This window comes from Alligator sinensis, unplaced genomic scaffold (assembly GCF_000455745.1).
Source record: "Alligator sinensis unplaced genomic scaffold, ASM45574v1 scaffold122_2, whole genome shotgun sequence".
NCBI lineage: Eukaryota > Metazoa > Chordata > Crocodylia > Alligatoridae > Alligator > Alligator sinensis.
In genome coordinates, this window is record NW_005841984.1 from 6,105 (window position 1) to 23,106 (window position 17,002).

Here is a 17,002-nt window from a genome sequence, read left to right on the forward strand (position 1 = left end):
ACAATCTTGGGGATAGCTCTGTCAGGCCTTCAGTCAGTGCAGATGTAGTTAGGGATCTTCTGGAAGGGCTAGACATTTTAAAATCTGCAGGCCCAGATGCCCTCCACCCAAGGGTGTTGAGGGAGCTGGCAGGGGTCATCACGGAGCCCTTGGCCCGGCTGTATGAGCATTCGTGGTCATCTGGCCAGGTGCCGGGGGATTGGAAACTGGCTAATGTGGCCTGAGCCTGCACTTTTCTAGGATGAAGAGTCCCATGGCTCTCAGCCTCTCATCATAAAGTCTGTTTATCTGACCTCTGATCATGCATGTGGCTCTCTTCTGCACTCTCTCAAGCTTCTCCACATCCTTTTTGAATTGTGGAGCTCAAAACTGGATGCAGTACTCCAGCTGTGGCCTCACCAAGGCTGAGTACAATGGAGAGTGACATCCCAGGATTTGCTTGAGAAGCATCTATGGATGCAAGCCAGCGTTTTGCTTGCTTTACTAGCCGCAGCATCACATTGAAGGCTTATGTTCATCTTGTGGTCAATCATAACCCCCAAGTCCCTTTCATCTGTAGTGCTAACCAGCGTAGCACTGCCGAGCCTATAAGCATGCTGCAGGTTTTTCCTCCCAAGGTGGAGAACCTTGCATTTTTCAGTGTTGAACACCATCAGGTTCTCATCTACCCATTTCATGAGCTTGTCAAGATCTGCGTGGATTACCTTCCTGTCATCAGGTGTGGATGCTTTACCCCAGAGTTTGGTGTCATCGGCAAACTTGGGTAGTCCACTTCTGACACCAATGTCCACATCATTGGTGAAGATGTTAAACAGTATAAGCCCTAGGACAGAGCCTTGAGGGACCCCACTGGTGATTGCGCACCAAGATGATTGGCTTCCGTCAACCACCACCCTCTGGGTCCTACCGTGGAGCCAATTCCCCAGCCAGTGGATTGTGGTCAGGTCGGGGCCGCACTGGATCGTGGTGAGGTTGAGGCTGCAGTTAGTCAGTTTTGCCAAGAGGTGATCATGGGATATCAGACTGAAGGCTTTTTTAAAGACAAGATATACAACATCAATCTCTTCCCCCTTGTCCAGGTGATAGGTCACCTGGTCGTAAAAGGAAATGAGATTGGTCAAGCAAGACCTACCCACAACAAACCTATGCTGGGTATCCCTTAGGATATTGCCGTCTGCTAGCCTGTTAAGGACGGCCTCTTTGATAATCTTTTCCAAGACCTTGCCCAGGATAGAGGTCAGGCTAATGGGCCTGTAGTTTGCCGGATCCACTTTCCTCCCTTTCTTGAAGATAGGCACTGCATTTGTCAGGCACTTCACCAGAGCACCAGGAGTTCTCAAAAATCCATGCCGGGGGCTGAGCTATGATGCTTGCCAGCTCCTTGAGTACTCTTGGGTGTAAACCATCAGGGCCGGCTGACTTGAAGGTGTCCAGCCTCTCAAGGTGTTCCTTCATGAGGTCAGCTTCGATGGAGGGCAAGGAATCTCCCTCACCCGGAGCTCCCTGACCCACAGTGGGCAGGGGTGTCCCATGGGACTGGTTAAAAACTGACGCAAAGTACCCATCTAGCAAGTTTGCTTTTTCATGGGCATCGGTTGTCAGTTGTCCCATCTGGTTTAGCAGAGGTCCAATGTTGCCCTTGCTTTTCCTCTGACTCCTCACATATCTAAAAAAGGACTTTTTATTGTCTTTGATATTTGTAGCTAGCTGGAGTTCCATAGCAGCCTTGGCTTTCCCAGTTTGCTCGCTGCAGTTCTGGACCAGAGCAGAGTATTTCTCCTTAGCGGTGGTTCCAGTCCTCCATCCTTTGTAAGTCTTCCTTTTAAGATGCAGAAGGTCTGCCAGTTACCTGGAGAGCCAAGGGGGCTGCTGTGCCCTTTTGCTGGCCTTCCTCTGAGACGGGATGGACTTTGCTTGAGCATCCAGGATTGCTCCCTTGAGGAGCAACCACTTTTCCTGAACTCCCCACCCCTTTGGGTTGTGACCCTTTAGGGCCTCACTGACAAGCCTCCTTAGGTTGCCAAAGTCAGCTTTCCTGAAGTCGAGGACTTCTGTATTATTGACTGACTTGCCAACTTCACGGCAGATGGTGACGGTGATCAGCTCATGGTCAGTGTCACCCAGCTTCCCTTGATCGTTAGGTCACTGATTTGGTTGTCCCTGGTTGCCATTACGAGGTCGAGCAGCGCTTTACCTCTTGTCGGCCCGTAGACTTCCTGCTTCAGATAGAGGTCATCCACACATGAGAGAAAGCTTTGCGACCACTCAGATTTGGTTGAGCACTCCTCCCGTGAGATGTCTGGGTAGTTAAAGTCTCCCATGACAACCATGCACCGGGAGCGCGCATCTCAGCCAATTCCCTGGCAAACTCCTGGTCAAGGTCTTGACCCTGGGTAGGGGGTCTGTAGTAGACAGATTATAATAAGAAAGAGATATCCTATCACTGGAACACAATAGGACATGCTATACTGTCATCTGACGTGCTAAACCTAGTGCAATCTAAGCCAGGAACCAGCATCTTTCAGGCTCTTCCAATAAAATGTGTAGTGACAGCTATATGGCTATGTCAGGCACAAAGGAAGTACCTCTTGCAAAACCACAGTGTGGGACGTGGTTGAAAATTCCACAGACATTAACTCAAATGATCAAATCCAAACCAATCTTTGGTATCTTTTACTAGAAATCATATCATGGGCTACGATTTTTCATAAGCTCTGTTAATACTGTGTACAGTGTTCTTCAAAATGTCTAATATATCATTTTGGCATATCTTGGTATTATTTAATCAAACATCTGATGTATCGCCTTATTTGCAGAATTTAGGGAGTCAGTGTCTATACAGCTCTATTGGTACTTTACTTTCACATGCCAAAGGAAAAGAAATAATGGTTTGAGCATTATTGTTCAGAAAATAATATATATGCTATTTCATTCTGTTTTTAAAGTGCTGTCTTAACTGCATATGTATATCCAGATGCAGTAGAAATTTGATGTAATAAAAGACATTGATGACTTAGTATATGACTACGCCATCAAAGGACCTTGCCTGGGAGTACTGCATCAAAGCATGGCAGACTTACTCAATATGCTACACCCGGATACCAATGTAATGTAGTCTCTAAGTACTACCTTAAGGTAGCTACATTGATTTAATAGATTTCATAGACATTAGGACTGGAAGGGACCTCGTAAGACCATTGGGTCCAGCCACCTGCCCAAGGGGCAGGAAGTCAGCTAGGGTCAAAGGATCCCAGCAAGATAAATGTCCAAATCTTTTTTGATAATATCCAGAGTAGGTGCTTGCACCACCTCTGGGGGGAGTTTGTTCCAGGCCTTGGGGGCTCAGACAGTATAGAAATGTTTCCCTATTTCCAGCCTAAAACAGTCTTGCAGGAGTTTGTGACCATTGGAACTTGTCATCCCCTGGGGTGCTCTGGTGAACAGGTGTTTCCCCAGATCCTGATGCACACCCCTTATGTACATATAGGCTGCCACAAAGTCACCCCTGGGACTGCGCTTTTCTGGGCTGAAGAGTCCCATGAGTCTCAGCCTCTCCTCATAAGGCCTGTTCTCTTGCTCTCTGATCATGTGCATGGCTCTCCTCTGGACTCTTTCAAGCTTCTCCACATCCTTCCTAAATTGTGGAGCCCAGCATCCACAGTTGCATCAGTTTGGGGTGGAACATAACACAAAGCACACATGGCATGTTTCCCTGTTGTACTCCTTGATGTACACCTTTAATAGTGTACATATGTCCATCAGACTAACTTTCAATCCTATAGATCAGGGGATTTCAACCTTTCCGGGTCTGCATGCCCGCGGCAGCCGGTCAAGAATACAGGAGGCCCCTGACAGCCAGATGGGGGCCGGGGGGGTGGTGGCAGCACCCACTACCGAGTTTCCCCATGAGGCCATCCTAAGTACCCACCGGAGTACATGTACCCCCGATTGAAAACCCCTGAGATGGATAATAAGTTTTTCTGCAAAAACCCAAATTATATCAACTTAGATCTGTTCCAAAACAAAATTTTACAATTCCCCTCCCCACAGTTTTCCTCCTATTCCCCCACAACATTTGAAATTAACTGAAGAATCAAAATTGACCAACTGTTGGCCAGCTGCAGAACAGTAGAGGGAGCCAACATTGTTAAATGGTCATTTGTACAGGTGGCTATTAAATTTGCCCAATCAACAAACAGATGCTATTTACAGTTCCTTGTGAAGAGTGAATCTGTATTATTGTTGCTTCTCTCAAAATTTGGTCCTGAGAATGTTTCTGAGAATATTTCTTTATTCTTCATACCTGTGCTTTTATTTGAGAAAGGTGGTCCCATCCCTCCTAATGCAATTTGTCTTACTTTGGCTGCAAACCAAACGTTTTCTATCTGTGCTTTTACATGTCTTTTATTACTTTAGTATCTGCACACATTCTCTTTTCATCTTAAAAAGTGATAACTCCAAAGCCTACAAGTACCATACTACTAAGCCCTGGGTTCTTAGAACATTTTACAAGCTAAGTACAAGTGAGAACATTAGTTTGGTGGGATCCTTTAGAGTATTAGCTATACTAAGAATATTCCCAATGTTTTGCATGCTAGTGAAGCTGAATCTCTTAGAAACACAGGAACTTTTTTGTAAAATTCTGTATGTTTAGGCAAAGCATTAGGGAATGCTTACTAGTAATTAAAATGTCACCCTTTCTACTCAGTAAAGATCTAATACCCTTAAAATGGTGGATGAGGGGATATGTAGTTTATAAGGCACTTTGGAATCTTTCTGGGGGAAAGATATTGTATATAAACGTTCAAAGTTTCTATCTTTATTATTTATTATTACTCTTTAAATGTTAAGTGTGTTTAGTACTGAATAACATACCAAATATAGCTAATAAAATTTAATACACTTCTCAGAAATGGCTGAACATATGATTCCAGATTTACCTGGTGTAAATCAGCATTGTTCTGTTGAAATCAATGGAAATCTCTGGTGTACTAATTCAGGATCTGGCTCTCTACTCCAGGCATTTGCTGTTGTCCTGTTAATTTGAATGGATGTTCCCTAGGAAGATGATTTCAGAACACATTTATATTCCCACACCAGCAAGGGCAGTTAAGCAAACTCAAACAGCTGTACTGTTTGGTTTTCACTTGAAACCATAAAAATTAGGCAGACAGAAACTGAGTAGGGTCTACTGAGTTAGCTTGTATAAAAAAGAGAAAGATATTTATATTTGAATGGCTATTTCTAACCTTTCACGAAGATTTAATGGCTATATAAAGACCATTGAACCCAGTGTTCATCAAATGAACACATTTTGCCAGTGGTGAAACGTGTGTGGAAAGAGAGGTAATTTGAAAGAAAGGAGAGCGAGCTCTCTGCAGAATATCCACTTGTCCTAAGTCAGTAGATACAAAACTGGAACACCCACAACTTGTCACTGAAAGTAAACTACAAAACCTTTAGGGCCTGATTTTTTTCAAAACCTCAAAACCTAAGGATGCCTGGAAAAAAATGCCAGTAATTGCATGTCTGATTTGTATGTGCAGTTGCCACAAATACACATGCAAATTTGATATTTGTGTACAAATGGTCAGTTAGTGTTTAACCAACTATTTTTATACATACATAGTCATTTGCACAAGCTACATGGCAACTCCATATGACCTTGTTTTTTTAAGTTAAGAGAATCAGGCTTCTATGTTATTAAACAACAATATAACATAAGCCTTGCAAATAAAATGGGAAGTATACAGAACCAGTGTTTTTAACCACTAAGGCGCATCCAGACATGCAGGGGCATGTGCTTGCAGCGGCACACTTGCCGCAGTGCACACCCCTGCATGTGTGCTTCATTGTGGGACAAATTGTCCCGCAAAAGTTAAACTTCCCTTGCCCATCTACTCCAGGCTCTTCAACCAGGAGAGCTGGAGGTTGGGGCCAGCTGGCCCCAGCAGTCTTACCTGATAGCTTGGAGCAGCAGGGGCACAGGTTCAGTAGCACAGAAGCCTGGCTGGCAAGCAGAGCATTGCCTGGACAGCCCAGCCTCCGTGTGTGCTGGCACACCATTGCTTTTTGCTCCATTTTTTTTTCTTTTCTTTTTTTAATTTTTTTTTTTGCTACTGGGAAATCCTGGTAGCAAATTTTGGCCCCAATCTACAAATTTGTAGTGTGGGGCACATTTGAACATTTGTGGTGCCAAAAAGAGGTTTGTGGTGCCACAAACTGCATGTGCCTGCATGTAGGGACATGGCCTAAGAGCCTATTCTCATCAACGTCAATATCCAGAGTTCTTTGATTTCAGCAGTGGCAACACTGAGCTCTAAATTGTCTTGTAAATATTTATTTGAGGTATGGACAGAAGATAGCATCTTTGAATCTGTAGTTATAAACATATTCAGTTGTTTCCTTATTTATATTTCTCACAAATAAAGAACATACCATAGTAAACTAGCATTCAAATTTTTTTGGAGGGGAAGGGAATTTGGATAGGCTTTTTACAATCCTGTGCTCATTTCTTTATTGGCTTACATGTACAATCTACCATTATGATTTAACAGTATAACAATAGCTTGTAATAATACCATTCACTTAAGATGTGGTCCAGTGGCCAATTAAGTCAGTAGAAAGTTCCCAAATATTTAGGTATCAGACTTTTACTTAGTACATTTTAGCAGGGAAATCCCAATGATCTTTACACATATCAGTCAAATTCACCTGACAAGGCTTCTGTGAGGAAGATATTATGACTTTCATATTAGACCTCTGGAAACTGAGGCACAGAGAAGTGAAATGATTTACTTGCAAGCTGAGGAAGTGTTAAGAATATAACCCAAATTTACTACCTACTATTTGCATGCCTTAACCACAAAACTGTCTGTCTTTGGGGCAAGGGAATGAGCAAATGGAAAAAAATGACTCAGGCAAAGTTTTAAAAGTCAAGAAACCTGAACTTAGTGGGAGCAAGTGAGCAGCAGATTTTGCAAGTGACTTAAACAGCATGAAGGAGGAACAATCTTTGTGTCTGCTATTTGGGCATTTGTTTATTTGGGGTCTGTAGTTATTGAGGTTGGTATGTGGGGAGGATTGTACTGTGCTGGTACAGGTGTGTGGGTGTGCAACCATGGCAATGGTAACAGCAAGGGAGGAAACCTGAAATTATGGCAGACATGAAGATGACTAGGTGCAGAAATTTGGGCTGCACATTAGCCAAGAGTGGCTCCTGATGGAAACAATATATGCTAGAAGTGTTGCCTCATAGAACTAACAGATAGGAAAATGTAACAGCCATGGTAGAGTTTCATTTAGTTTTTAAGAATATGATGAAGTAAAGGAGAGAGCATGTTCTACATACAACAAAGAATTCGCAATCACCTGCTTAAAAGGATCTAGCGGCAGACCCCTTAGATGAGAAGGAAAGACCTATAAGATTGGAGAACTGTGTTTTAGAGATCAAGACATGCAAGGCTCAATTGAGAATTGCCAAAAGTGAAGATGAGGTAGATTGTAAAGAATATCATAATAAATATTAAAAGCTTGCTCAGGTATTTTATTATAAAGGCAAGAAAAGAAGTTAAGCTATTGTAGAAGGCATTGGTGATACCTTGGCTGGAATACTGTGCACAGTTCTGGTCTATAATGTTCAAGAAAAATGAACTGAAATTGGAACAGGAACAGAGAAGTGCTACTAGATGACCACAGGTATGGAATGCCCATCTTATGAGAGGAAATAAGAAGAGCTTGGCCTGTTTAGTGTAGCAAAATGAAGTCTGAGATTGGATATAAGGGATATAATTGCTGTTGATATCAAGAGACTGAACTTGATGACCCAGAAGGTCCCTTTCGTAGGTGTATAATTCCTGGTGTATAATTCCATTGTGTGGATCTCCTCTTTTGTTTGCAATTGTGTAGATTATTTTTATTTCTGTTCATGTTGGCAAACCACAATTATATCAGCTTCTTACTTGTGGAAGTCTTATTATCAAAGTATTTATGCATATTCCCTATCTCATTGTATTAAATGTTTTGTCCTCTATGAAAACAGTTAAACACGTTCCACATTTCCTTTATTTCTTCCTTTATTTCTTCATCTATATTTTTCCACTTTCCTCACTTTGATGTCAATCCTTGGACTGACCTTCTCACTTGCCTTAAATTTTTGCCAGTTCTTGCAATATTAATATAGGTCCTGCATTATTTCCTTTTGATTTGTTTTGGACTTTTTTCCTTAAAGTCGATCCTGGAGTTATGAGAATATTAATTATTATTAATCACAGTACTAATTCTAATATCTCTAATGCTAATTTTGTTGGCAGTCTTATTTCTGGGTGGTCTTGACTCATGAATTTTGAATGCTGATAGTGGACAATGTTATTGTTCTCTTTCCTAATCATTTGACTGCCCTGGCAGTTGACAATTCCAGTCATCCTAGGGTCTCTTATCCCTGAGGAGATATTGTTTCCTCTTCTCAACAGTTGCCACTAGCTAAGCTGTTCCTGCTTCTTCTTCCTAGCTGTTTTTGCAGCTTCCAGGATCTCATTTGCAATGAAAGATCTGTATATCAGTAGAAACAGCTGGATACATGGCAGAAAGCCATGATCCTGTAAACAGACAACACTCTGCAAATCATCACTGGATGATCTGCAGGCCACCAGTGGGTCACTGAACACTAAATTTTAGAACCTCTAATCTAGTGAAGTGAGTCCTAACCCAGGAATCAGGAAGCCTGCTTTTTGTCCTCAACCATTATCAGTAATCAGTAGGCAACTGGCCATAACTTAACCTCTCTTGGCCTCTGTGTACCATTTATAAAAACATGGATAAGAAAGATCTTCAGTAATAGGTTTTGTATCTATGGACAAAAAGGGGCTACAGAAGTGCAAAGGAACATCATTATTCCTTCCCAAATATAGTAGCACATCTAATTAAATGGCCCTTCTTGCCCAGGGATTGGGTTTTAAAATATAACAGTGCAGCCAAGCATAATAGAAAAGAAAAAAGAAAAAAAAAGTTCAGCTGATTTTTGGATAACCCTGCCTAGTGACTTCAGCAGATTTCAGGGATTCAGAGTAGCAGGTGAAATTCCTGCAGATGTTATGTTCTATGTTAGAGGAGCACCGATATATTGGTCCACATCAGATCAGCACCAATAAAAGGAAAATTGACATTATTGGTAATCAGCTTTTTTTGACTGATAATGTCACTGATAAATGCCATGTGCATGCACACAGTCACAGCATGCATGCAGCTAGAAACGCAGCCTGGCAACTAGGAGAGCAGCATCTGGCCAGTAAGACTGTTGGGGGAAGGAGCATGGGGAAGGCAGATCGAGGCCCCCACAGTGAGGGAGGAAGTGGGGCAGGGACAGGTGTTGCCCAGCCAGGGCAGGACACGGGGCAGAGCCATGGGCAGTTTGTCCAAGAGGTATAGTGGGGTAGGGAGAGAGAGAGCAGTTCCCTGCCACTGCATGCACCCCAGAGAAGGCATGGAGGGGGCATGTGCCCCCTAGATTTGTGCACAGGACAAGGGTGGGCTGCCTACTCTGGGCTCAGGACCAGAGGCTGTGCTGGCCTCTTCCTGGCAGGGGGCTGGGCTGGGGCTGCTCTCAGGGCAGGTAGGGGCAGCACTGGGAGGGGGAATTACAGGGTGGGATGCAGCCACCCCAGAAGCTGCTGTAGCCCCCCACTTGTAGTCCCTGCTCCCAGCACTGCTGCTGCCTGCCCCATCCCCACCCTCCCCGAGTGCAGCCCTGGCCCAGCCCCCCTCACCCCTGCAGCCAGGAAGAGGCTAGATCTCCCAGACGAGCCACCTGTGGCTCCATCCCATGTCCCACCCCAGCCTGGCTGGGCAGGACCTGCCTGTGCCCCTGCCCCTGCCCAAGCCCCACTCCCTCCCTCACCATGGGGGCTTCAATCTGCCCCCCACCCCCCCATGCCCCTTTCCCCCTAACAGACTTACCAGCTGGACACTGTTCTCCAAGCTGCTGGGCTGCATATTGGCAGTCAGATTGGTATTGGCTGACATGGCTGGTTAATAATCGGCCATCAGTATCATCCAAGAAAAATCTTTACTGGTGCACCTCTACCTTTTGTATCTTGTCAATTCATACCTTTTTGCCCACGCTTTTCTCCTTGGCTGGTGTGGAGGATGGGCTGTTTCCATGGCTCTTGTTCCATTCTAGGTAAAAGGCAAGAAAGCTGGTATAGAAAATAATGGAAATAAAATACAAACCTAGCAGGAAGCAGTAGCAGTGGAAGTAGCAAGGTAGATATAAATGTGAAAAAAACATAAAATTGTAATTCACATTTTACTTGTTATGCAATCTCTTCTTTGTTTTAGGCATTATAATGATAATACACGGGAGTCACTTCAAATGTGGGAGTCATACCACTCGATTGTGCTCTAAGCTCCAGAGGTTTTATGTTGGCAGCCTAATTGATTTATTCCCTCCTAAACCAGAGGTCTCACTGATTACCCTTCAAGAACAGTATTTGTAAAGAGACTATTTAATTTAACTGTTTAAAATTGCCCGTCTTACCATTGGAAATTAACCTCCCAGGCTCTCCTGCTAACTGAATTTAACAGGCTGCTCCACTTCTCCACTGTTGCCCACAGTTTTTAGCGTTTGCTTACCTTTCTAAGTGGATCTCTGATTCCATCTATACTATCTCTGCTAGGAGTAAAGAGGCACAAGGGAAAACTTCTTAAAGGAGGAATGCAATTAGTGGGTTAAAATGACTAAAGGTTTATGCTTACTGTAGCTCAGGTGGGAAATAAAAGGTCCCCTGAGCCATGATTTATGTTTTCAATTCTGGGACAGGCAAAATGGCCTCTAGCATACTGTTTAAGAGCTGCTTTAAGTTTCAGCAGCTGGTGGTGGGGTCAGGAGCATCCCACCTGGGTAAGCCAAGGATAGGGTGGTGCCAGAGTGTGCAGTGTTCCTGCACACTTTTATGCAGAGGATTGGGGGAACTATCGATTTTGAGCAGGCTTTATGTCTCGAGCATTCTCTGAGATGACAACAGTCCCTGGAGGCTGTGATTGCCCCTACCTCAGCATCCCAAAGCTGTGGGAAGAATGGCCACAGAAGTGACCCTGAGAATTCAGGGCCAAGTTCTGCCTTGTGCAGGTAAGCAAAATGGGGATTGATGCAAGATTCCTTCAGTGGTGTCCCCTGCGGGATGGACACCACTGGAGCATAGCAGTTGACATACTCCCTTGGCAGTCTGGGGAAGTTTCTGAGGCATTTTGCCCAAGTAATAATGTTAATTGTGTTCCTGCTTACACAGTGCAGCACTGCACTCATCTGTCTAAGCTGCCAAAGACCTTGTGTGGGTGCAGCGTGTGACCAAAACTCAAAAAGAGAGACAAAAATGGATTATTTATGTAAAAATCTAAAATGCAGTGGGATTTTTTTCTTTCATACAGCAACTCTTGCTATAAGCTCTATTTCATGATTATTTATTTGTGATGTAGATCACTGTCAACAATCCCTGCCTATTTTCAGAACCAAAATTTGTGTGGAACACAGTTAACTTTGGGACTCAAATGGAGCATATTTGAGAAGTAGGTCTACCCTGTATATATGGGCCTGTACCTATCAGTTAAGCTCTTTGATTGCTGCATGGCAATTCCAGCTTTGCAAACCTTTTCCTTGGTCTTAGCATGGTTTATAATTTGGGCTTTAATATTGATAAAATTATCAAAATAACAGTCCCTGATGGATAACAACTCCCTGATTCTACTAGTTCCTGTTATTAAAAACCCAACCAATTAAATCCTTTCCTGTGTCAAACTTGCCAAATCCAGGGTATAACAGACCATAAGAATCTGCAAATTCCAGGTGAAACCTGGTGAAAGTTTGCTTTAATCAACTGACCATAATAATCCAAGAACTATTTTAGTAGAGTCCTTCTTTTGTAACATCAGTGGATTTTGCAGCATAACACTCTGCCAAGTAACAAAGCTATGCTGCAACCCAGATGTGTGGAACCATAATTTATTTTCTCCTTCTATCATGCTGTGCATACAAAAATAAAATATACAGGTGATTGATTAAAAGTCATTCTTTTGCTCAACCAAAATTGAATTTTGGATGCAACAAAATACTTTCCTGCAAGTGCTCTCACCCACAGGTACTGTTGTTTATACTCATTTGGTTTGCCAGATGCTCAGTGACAACATTGTACTGTTGTAGTCTGTTTTCCACTTGCTTTATTTGTTCCCAAGGCACAGCTCTTCTTTGGCTTTTTCTTTATAAAAACAAATAAGGCAAAGCAAAAAACTCTTTACAAATGTTTTAAAAATGCTAAAACTTGGACAATGGGTTTTGCCTCTTTCTCTACCTCCAACTGAAACAATGAAGGTCCTGAGCTTTAATCTCCTTAGCCCTAAGGGGGTCTTCTAATTATCGCTGCCATTGCACTGGCTTACATGTACTGACATTCCCCTCTCCATTCAACTGTAGGCTCCTTTATGGCTATTGCCTCCTCACTGGAAATGGAAGAGCCTTAAATTTTAAGAATAGGTAAAGTTTACCTTCTGGATCAGAGTGAGGAGAACAAAGCATTCTCTAAGTTCCTTTCCAGGATTTACAAATGACCAAAGGCTTTCTCTCAACATTGCAAAAGCTGCTTTAAATTGGTAGTATTGTTAACACTTCAGTTCTGCCTTATTTAGATGTCACAAGGATAAGCAATTGAAAAAATAAGTGGTTACTACAGACATGGGAAAAGATCATAGGCAAGACAGCAAGTCATTGGAAATATACTTACACATTTACAGAAAAAAAATTATTTGAAGAAACAAGTTACACATAAAATGCCATCAGCACCCCAGGCACTTGCTGCCTTACCAGACTTGTGTGTGTGCTGAATCGAACAGCAGGAGCTCATCTGCTGAAATGGAATTGTGTTGTACTGAATCAGCAGTCCATCAGCAGTGTAGACTTCTACAGGTTAGGAATCTAAATTAGGACATAAATGAAAATTTTATGAAGATTAAAAAAAATGAAAAAAGCAACAAACCTCACCACCAGATGAACGGCTTCAGATTCTTGTGAGATTACATGTTTTGAGACTGAGCTATAAACTCAGTACCAAATTGTTTATACAGTTAAAAACATGTACTATTAAACATGGCTTTATAAAATCTTTAGTGAATTGTATTGACAATAGAATGTACTGGGCCAGATTCTTAGCTGGTATCCACTGGCATGATTCCAGTGACTTCAATGGGACTGTGCTAATTTATACCAGCTGAGGACCTGCTTCATTACTGTCATCTATTCTCCTATTCATACCTTCTCATAGAAAAGCCTGTACAATGAGCAGTGGATACTTTCTCAAACTTCAGAATCTCAGTGGTAGGCTGCCTTAATCAATCTAAATCCCAAAGCCAGTTAGTTGCTACTTTATTTCTATTTATGGGTTTCCAGGTGGAGCTCTGTACTGGATCTCTGAACACCATTCTGGAAGAGGAAAGCAGGCATGTTGGCCCTGTGGTTAGAGACTGAGATATACAAAACTAAAATGCTACTTGTGTTTGCACAACTCAGGGGACACAAATGATCAGTAAATCTTCCCTAATGGCTAAGTACAGATATTCAAAAAGCCCAAGCCTGAATTGATTCAGTCTTTGCAGGTTAGTCTAACCTGTGTAGACTGAACCAATTTACCACTGAATAGGCATTCACTTTTGATTCCAGAAATGCAGGCACATGCCTGCAGTGGCTTAGGCAAGAAGCCAGGGGATGCTAGAGTGAGCCTTTGGCTAGAGAGAAACTGAGCTGGGGCAGGGGCATGGCCAGGCCCTGGCAAGCCACTGAGTATGATTGGGGAGGAGTTTAAACCCCAACCCTGGTCTACAGGGACCCTAGCTGGGGTGTGCCTGGAGGGGGAAGGGGGAAGCAGCCCCTGCCAGGGGTCCCTCCTACTACTGCGCACTTGCTTGCTGCTCCAGCTGCTTCAGCGGCAGGAGTAAGGGTGAGGCCAGACCCCGGTAGCCTGAGAGGCAGGTGGGGTTTAATCCCCCCATTGCAGGCAGCAGTGATGTGGGCACTGACACAGCACTGGTGCCATCCCATGCTGAAAATCCCCTCAGGCAGGGCCCGAGCTGCAGTGCCTGGGCCAAGTCCCTTGCAGGAGTGTCGAACTGGCCATGGGGAGGGGGGATGTGACCTGGCTGCAGATATGGGGGAGGCGGGGAGCCAGGGCTAATCTCGGAGCCTGACTCGCTTTTGCCTCTTGCTGCAGCAGCACGGCCTGGATTGGGGCAGCCCTAGGGGGTGGGGGTCAGCACCCACCACCTTCTGCTTCCAGGCCTGTGTGGGGACCATGGTTTGCAGGCAGACTGCAAATGGAGTGCAGCTCCCTGCCCCCTCCCTCTCCTGGCAATGGTGGCAGAGACAGAATGAGCCATTGCAGCAGGCAGAGGTGAAGCATCTGTCACCTGCCGCCTGCTTGTGGCAATGCTGTGTGCTCAGAGCAGGCTGCCACAGCCTAGTTGCTGTCCATGCCCTGGGTCATGGGGCCAGGCTGGACTGGGCTTCGATGGTCTGTTGCCTCCCCCCACCACTGCTCATGCCCCTAGCCCCTGGCTGCCTGCTCCGAGCTCCTGGTGCCACTGTGAGCAGGTGAGAAATGGCAGGAGCAGGAGCAGCAACTGGAGGTGAGGGGAGCAGAACAGCTCTGCCATTCTGGTGACCGATCTCCATGTGCTGGGCACAAGCTGCCGGGCTGAAGCTTCCACTTGCCTAGAGCTGCATGGTGCCGCAGAAGGCACCGGGCTGAAGCTTCCTGCCTGCCCACCCAGAGTGGCATGGCAGGGGCAGGGGCAGCAGTGGCAGCTGGAGATGAAGGAGGCCGAACAGCTCTGCTGACCCCGACCAGTGCACAGCTTGTGGTGCAACTCTAGCCACCGGGTGCTGCACTGAACTGGGGGTCGACAGCAGCTGCTGGGTTCCGGGCTCGCCAGTGCCTCCAAGCCAACTTGGGCAGCCTGCTGCCCTGCCAGCGGCTGGCCGTTGGGCCCAGCTCTCACAGAGCCACAGCTGGCTGGGAAGGGCCCTGCCCCCAAGCCTGGTTGGACCCTTCTCAGCTGGTTTCAGCTCCATGACAGCCCCGCCCAACCTGGGCGTGGGGAGCCAGGAGCAATCTGGCTGCGCAGTTCCCATGACACCAGCCCAAGCTGCAGCCTGCTGAGAAGGGCCTGACCCTATGGCCCAGTCCAGGCTGGCCCCTCTTTGTTCACTCTCAGCAGTGCCCATAGCCCCATAGCTGCAGATCAGGCAGGCTCTGGCCACACCCACTGATGGAGGGGGGAGGGGGGTGCCTGACAGGGGCTGCTTTGACCCGGCCAGGCAGACCCAGCTGCTGGTGGGACAGAGGATGGAGAGGCAGACCCTGGCTGTGGTCCTGCAGTGGGAGTAGGAGGAATGCACCTCCTCCCTGCTCCCTTTGCCTCAGGGGCCCTGCCTGGCCTGCGTCTGGCCACGCTGCCGCCCCTGCTCCAGCTACAGAGCAGAGGGGCAGGGCCAGCCATGCTGTCTGCAACAGCCCAGCCCAGGGCTGCAAAGCATGCTGGGTTGCTGGGGGACTGGTTTAACTTAAACCAGGAAGGGGTCTGGGACAGAAGTTGCATAAACTGGTTTGACCCAAATCAGTTAAGTCTGATACTACTTTCAGCCACGTTTATCTTAAATCAGTTCTGGCCATTTTGAAACTGGTTTATGTGCACTGAACTTATGTTCTGTTACAGGTTTAAACCAAGTTTCTGGTCACTTAAACTGGTTTATGTGTAACATTTGTCTCTAGCCAATAATGGGACAGCAGTAGATGTTTTAGGATGGGAAACTTCTAGGTGGCATAAAGCTAAGTGTAGTTGGCTTGGTGCCATCTTCTTTTAGCCTCCCCCAGTGCAGCAAGTGGGTCAGGGTAAATCTGCCTTAGGTGTTGTGCCAATTGTAGCATGGCTCAGAACTGAAGATATTTGAAGTAACTCCATGGAAGTCCTGCTCTAGATTCATAGATTCATAGATGTTAGGGTCGGAAGGGACCTCAATAGATCATCAAGTCCGACCCCCTGCATAAGCAGGAGAGAATGCTGGGTCTAGATGACCCCAGCTAGATACTCATCTAACCTCTTGAAGACCCCCAGGGTAGGGGAGAGCACCACCTCCCTTGGGAGCCCGTTCCAGACCTTGGCCACTCGAACTGTGAAGAAGTTCTTCCTAATGTCCAGTCTAAATCTGCTCTCTGCTAGCTTGTGGCCATTATTTCTTGTAACCCCTGGGGGCGCCTTGGTGAATAAATACTCACCAATTCCCTTCTGTGCCCCAGTGATGAACTTATAGGCAGCCACAAGGTCGCCTCTCAACCTTCTCTTGCGGAGGCTGAAAAGGTCCAGTTTCTCTAGTCTCTCCTCGTAGGGCTTGGTCTGTAGGCCCTTAACCATATGAGTGGCCCTTCTCTGGACCCTCTCCAGGTTATTCTACATGTCCAGTGAAACTGAAACCAACTCCTGACTATATTCTTTCTGTGACATCAATCTGATGGATATTTTACACAGATTTCTTTTATTTCTGTTAGGAAGCTTTCTTAATAAAACATACATAGTATAATTTAACATAGATCAGTGAAATACTATGGGGTCTGAATTTGGCTTTATAGAAGAAATGGGTTCTAAATATGGTAGAACTTCTTTAATTTTAACGTTGCTAATCCATTTGCTTTAAAATTAGTATATATCACAGTAGACTGTTCCCACCTTTCAGCAAAATGTAGTAGCAAAGAGATATAGGGAGATCTCACATTACTTAAAATCAATACTTTCTCCAAAATATACTGGAAGAAATGAGCTAGCACATTATGAAATATTATGATAAAATAAAATTGACAAAATACAAAGCACACTGTATGATTTATTCTGCTGTTGGTTTGCATCTAAACATGCATTTGCTAATTTACAGCATTTAGTAATTTGTAATGCATACCCCAGGGATCAGCAG

The 17,002-nt window shown here is 44.9% G+C and overlaps 1 protein-coding gene across 1 annotated transcript in view; it reads left to right on the forward strand.

Moving 5' to 3' along the window:
• LOC102374807 (versican core protein) overlaps positions 1–17,002 on the forward strand; it is a 130,115-nt gene that overhangs the window by 4,415 nt on the left and 108,698 nt on the right. The gene's annotated exons all lie outside the window — the stretch shown is intronic.